Source organism: Culex quinquefasciatus, chromosome 1 (assembly GCF_015732765.1).
Source record: "Culex quinquefasciatus strain JHB chromosome 1, VPISU_Cqui_1.0_pri_paternal, whole genome shotgun sequence".
NCBI lineage: Eukaryota > Metazoa > Arthropoda > Insecta > Diptera > Culicidae > Culex > Culex quinquefasciatus.
This window is the reverse complement of record NC_051861.1, coordinates 61,113,131-61,119,175: the sequence shown is the minus strand read 5'-3', so window position 1 is coordinate 61,119,175 and position 6,045 is coordinate 61,113,131.

Genomic DNA, 6,045 nt, shown 5'->3' with positions numbered 1-6,045 from the left:
TAAGGTACTGAAATTTTCTAAGGCTATCTGTTAGCTTAAATAGTTCGCATGAAATGTGGCAACCATGGTGCAACATTCTCGCGTGACAGTTCCACGAAAGCAAGAGACAAGGCAAAATTTGCACCATGTTGCCACATTTCATGCGAACTATATAAGCTAACAGATAGCCTCAGAAAATTTCAGTACCTTACGAGGTTTCGTCAAAGACGGATCCACGGTGGTAATTTTATTGCTCAGACACACACATCCACACATTGATAGACACAGGTTGTGCACCAACTTGGGAGGAATTCTGTTCTAATGAAGATAGAACGGTCACCCGAAAACCAGAATGATTTGGGGCAATTGTGTTGGGACTAAACTTTTAGGATATTGGCCACACCCGGAGTGGCCATGACCCTGAGGGAAGGTTCTCTCGGGAGGACTTTTACGGGACCATACAAATTGGGGCATTATGGGTATCAAAATTCATGGTTTTTGATACTGGTAATGAAAATGGCCATTTTGGCATGATTGGCAACACCCGGAGTGGCCAGTGCCCTGGGAAAGGTTCTCCCGGGAGGACATTTATGGAACCATACAGATTTGGGCAATATGGGTATTAAAATTTATGGTTTTTGATACTGGTAATGAAAATGACCATTTTGACACGATTGGCCGTACCCGGAGTGGCCATGGCCCTGAGGAAAGGTTCTCCTGGGAGGACATTTATGGAACCATACAAATTGGGGCAATATGGGTATCAAAATTCATGGTTTTTGATACTGGTAATGAAAATGGCCATTTTGGCAGGATTGGCCACACCCGGAGTGGCCAGTGCCCTGGGAAAGGTTTTCCCGGGAGGACATTTATGGAACCATACAAATTGGGGCAATATAGGTATCAAAATTCATGGTTTTTGAGACTGGTAATGAAAATGTTTATTTTGACACGATTGGCCACACCTGGAGTGGCCATGGCCCTGAGGGAAGGTTCTCCCGAGAGGACATTTATGGAACCAGACATGCATCGGCACTATGAGCTCTTTTTAACGGCACTCAGCTTGTTATAGATGGCATTTTCGTTTAATGCAATGTTATGCTTGTTGCTAGGTAAAAATCTCTTGATTTTGGCTTGAACAATGTGTAGAAAACATTGGTTCATTGGAAAACCTGATTTTAGCTATATGTTCATGTAAATTTTCTCTTAAGCTCTCAAGAAGAACTTCTTAAAAGCTCTTTGAGTGCAATTAAGAGTTCTTAACCTATATCTCGGTTGGGTTTCAAAATAATCTCTCAGGGTCTTCGGGAGCCTATAAGACAAGCGTAATTAGCGTATTCTAATCACTGGCACAACATGCTGGGTATCTTCTACGTGAAATGCCAAACAAGTTCTTCTAAAAGAGGAGTTAGAGCAGATGCATGTCTGTATGGAACCATACAAATTGGAGCATTATGGGTATCAAAATTCATGGTTTTTGATACTGGTAATGAAAATGGCCATTTTGACAGGATTGGCCACACTTTCCTACGAACCGAGGAATAAGCATGTGTCTTTGGTGAGGTCACCGGATTAACACTTCTTCCATTGAAATGGCCAGATTCATCGCCTGCGGTAGAAGCAGTTGAAGTTCCACGAGCCGCAGTTGATATTCCACATTTTCCGCAGGTGAAGAATCCAACCTGAGCGGTCCCAACAAGTAGAATTCAACCTCGCTTATCTACCCGATCGCGACGAAAACAAGAAGCACTACATGGACGTTTGGCTTGGCGAGGATGTCAACGACTTGGCCAGGGCCACTGAAGACGAAGAGGCCGACGACCGGGTGTTGAACATCGTAAGGGGTTAGCCGGAGAAAACGAGCCAGCACTGCAATTCGATTACGCTGCCCTTGAGCTGAAACCTGAGCCACCACTGGGAGATTCACCAATGTCGTCAGTCGCGTAAACGGTTAACACCGACAATCCCCCTAGTCTCCGTTACCGGATGTGGAATTCAGCAACGATACATCCATCTCTCTGCCATTGGAGATTCGTGGCCTAATGTACTGCCTGGAACTGATGCAGATACCGGTGGAGAATTCATTGGTCTACACGTCCCAGGAGTGCACCAATACGCCGATCAAGATTGCGCGGTATGGACGGTGGAGAATGAGCATCGGAAGCGGTGGCCCTGAAAAGGCAGCCCAACTTGCAGGTCGTGTCCTACTTCATGCAAACGTTCGGCAGCATTGTCCGGCTCGCGACCCTCATTCCCGTGGTTCCCCAGCTACGAAGTGAGCGGCGAATACTTTGATCATTGAAGGATGACCTGTGTGAGCTGGGCCATTAAGTCGGCTTTAATTTAGCCAGCGTTCAATTTCCTGTATTAAAATGAAATGAAATAGCAACTTAATTTAGTTTATGTTATAATTAAAATGTTATGAATTTGATGCCATTTGCAAAATGTCATGTCCAGTATCAAAAACCATGAATTTTGATACCCATATTGCCTCAAGTCAAATGGTTCGTTAAAGTGGAACCTTCCCCAGTGTACTGGCCGCTCCAGGTTGTGGCAAATATACTACCAGTATGGTCCCAACCCCATTGCCCCAAATCATTCTGGTTTCTCGGTGACCGTCCTAACAATCTTCATTTTAACAGAATTCCTCCCAAGTTGATGCAAAACCTGTGACTTTCAATGTATGCATGTGTGTGTTTGAGCAATACAATTAACACCATGGATCCGTCTTTGACGAAACCTCGGTAGGCACTGAAATTGGTCAGAGGCTATCTGTTAGCTTATATAGTTCGCATGAAATGCGGCAACATGACGCAAATTTTGCCTCGTCTCCTGCTTTCTTGGAACAGTCACGCGAGAATGTTGCACCACTGTTGCCACATTTCATGCAAACTATATATGTTAACAGATAGCCTCTGACCAATTTCAGTGCCTATCGAGGTTTCGTCAAAGACGGATCCACGGTGGTTATTTTATTGCTCAAACACACACATCCACACAATGATAGACACAGGTTGTGCACCAACTTGGCAGGAATTCTGTTCTAATGAAGATTGTTAAAACGGTCACCCGAATGATTTGGGGCAATGGAGTTGGGACCAAATTGGTAGGATATTGGCCACACCCGGAGTGGTCATGGCCCTGGGAAGGTTCTACCGGGGACATTTATCGAACCAAACAAATTGGGGCAATATGGGTATCAAAATTCATGGTTTTGATACTGGTAATGAAAATGGCCATTTCTGTCAGGCCACACCCGGAGTGGCCATTGCCCTGAGGGAAGGTTCTCTCGGGAGGAGATTTACGGAACCATACAAATTGAGGCAATATGGGCATCAACATTCATGGTTTTTGAAACAGGAAATGAAATTTTGAAAATGGCCATTTTTACAGAATTGGCCACACCCAGAGTGGCCATTTCCCTGGGGGAAGGTTCTGAAGTAGTTCCTACTGCAGCGACCTCAAATTTAAATCATTAAATTTGTCCATTTTTCGAACCTCACCACAGTTCTGACCATGCGCGCTTACGCAAGCATAAATAATTTTACCCGTCGACTCGCGTTGCGCGACAAATAATTAAGCTTATGTACAGGTGTGGATCATGAGTCATCCTCACCTGAAAAGCCCTTTATTAAATTTCGCCAATTGTTAAGCAATTAAAAAAATGGTTAAGCTTTCAATTATGAATGTGCGATGTTATTACACAGGGGAAATTGAGGGTGTGGCTTAACCAAATTCATTGGCATGTTTGTTCAATGGAGAATTCGACCTTCTCATTATTGACCGACATTTTTGAGAATGTTTTAGGAACATAATTTTGATATTCCAATAATATATTTTAAAGTTTCACGACAATGGTTCGAACCCATGACTTCCGATTTTCAGGTGTACTCACTACACCATACGGAAAGTCATGAAGAATTGCAGAGGTCTGCATAATTTAATTCATGAGGTTCATCGATGCTTCTCATCGAAACGGACCACTTTTAGTAGAACAAAATTTAGTAGAGTTTTCGGGGACTGACTATAAAAACCCCAAAATTCTTGAGGAGGGCAGTTAGTTCCAGAAATTAGTTCCAGTCAGTTCCAGTTCCAGAAGAAGCCCCAGACCAGCCGGACCCGCCAGCAGCCACCAGTAGCAGAGGCTCCAGTCCAGCCGGACTTAGCGGTGGAGGCCGCAGTCCGCCGGGACTTAGCCGCCGAGAAGAGTCCGCCGGGACTTAGCCGCCGTGGAGTCAACCAGGGACGTAGCAGAGTTCGGGTCTGGCATGGCTCGGCGCAGAGGTCTGGAGGACAAGTCTGGCTTCAACGTAGAGAACTGGCTCGACGAAGATTTTAATGCAAAGTGATGTGATCGTGCGCGTATAAGTTGACAAAAAAAAAATAATCTTTAAAAAAGTGTAATATACAAATAAGTGAAGTTTACTGATCTGTTTTGACTCTACAAGTAAATATCACAAAAATCCTGAAAGCCTAAACCGCTCGGGCCGTTCACTACCGTACAATCACTTCAGGTGTGGCCAATCCTGTCAAAATGGCCATTTTCATTACCAGTATCAAAAACCATGAATTTTGATACCCATATTGCCCAAATCTGTATGGTTCCGTAAATTTCCTCCCGGGAGAACCTTCCCTCAGGGCAATGGTCACTCCGGGTGTGGCCAATCCTGTCAAAATAAACATTTTCATTACCAGTATCAAAAACCATGAATTTTGATACCCATATTGCCCAAATCTGTATGGTTCCGTAAATGTCCTCTCGGGAGAACCTTCCATCAGGGCAATGGCCACTCCGGGTGTGGCCAATCCTGTCAAAATAAACATTTTCATTACCAGTATCAAAAACCATGAATTTTGATACCCATATTGCCCAAATCTGTACGGTTCCGTAAATGTCCTCCCGGGAGAACCTTCCCTCAGGGCAATGGCCACTCCGGGTGTGGCCAATCCTGTCAAAATGGCCATTTGCATTACCAGTATCAAAAACCATAAATTTTGATACCCATATTGCCCAAATCTGTATGGTTCCGTAAATGTCCTTCCGGGAGAACCTTCCCTCAGGGTAATGGCCACTCCGGTTGTGGCCAATCCTGTCAAAATGGCCATTTTCATTACCAGTATCAAAAACCATGAATTTTGATACCCATATTGCCCAAATCTGTATGGTTCCGTAAATGTCCTCCCGGGAGAACCTTCCCTCAGGGCAATGGCCACTCCGGGTGTGGCCAATCCTGTCAAAATGGCCATTTGCATTACCAGTATCAAAAACCATAAATTTTGATACCCATATTGCTCAAATCTGTATGGTTCCGTAAATGTCCTTCCGGGAGAACCTTCCCTCAGGGCAATGGCCACTCCGGGTGTGGCCAATCCTGTCAAAATAAACATTTTCATTACCAGTATCAAAAACCATGAATTTTGATACCCATATTGCTCAAATCTGTATGGTTCCGTAAATGTCCTTCCGGGAGAACCTTCCCTCAGGGCAATGGCCACTCCGGGTGTGGCCAATCCTGTCAAAATGGCAATTTTCATTACCAGTATCAAAAACCATGAATTTTGATACCCATATCGCCCAAATCTGTATGGTTCCGTAAATGTCCTCCCGGGAGAACCTTCCTTCAGGGCAATGGCCACTCCGGGTGTGGCCAATCCTGTCAAAATGGCCATTTGCATTACCAGTATCAAAAACCATAAATTTTGATACCCATATTGCTCAAATCTGTATGGTTCCGTAAATGTCCTTCCGGGAGAACCTTCCCTCAGGGCAATGGTCACTCCGGGTGTGGCCAATCCTGTCAAAATAAACATTTTCATTACCAGTATCAAAAACCATGAATTTTGATACCCATATTGCCCAAATCTGCACGGTTCCGTAAATGTCCTTCCGGGAGAACCTTCCCTCAGGGCAATGGCCACTCCGGGTGTGGACAATCCTGTCAAAATGGCCATTTGCATTACCAGTATCAAAAACCATAAATTTTGATACCCATATTGCCCAAATCTGTATGGTTCCGTAAATGTCCTTCCGGGAGAACCTTCCCTCAGGGTAATGGCCACTCCGGT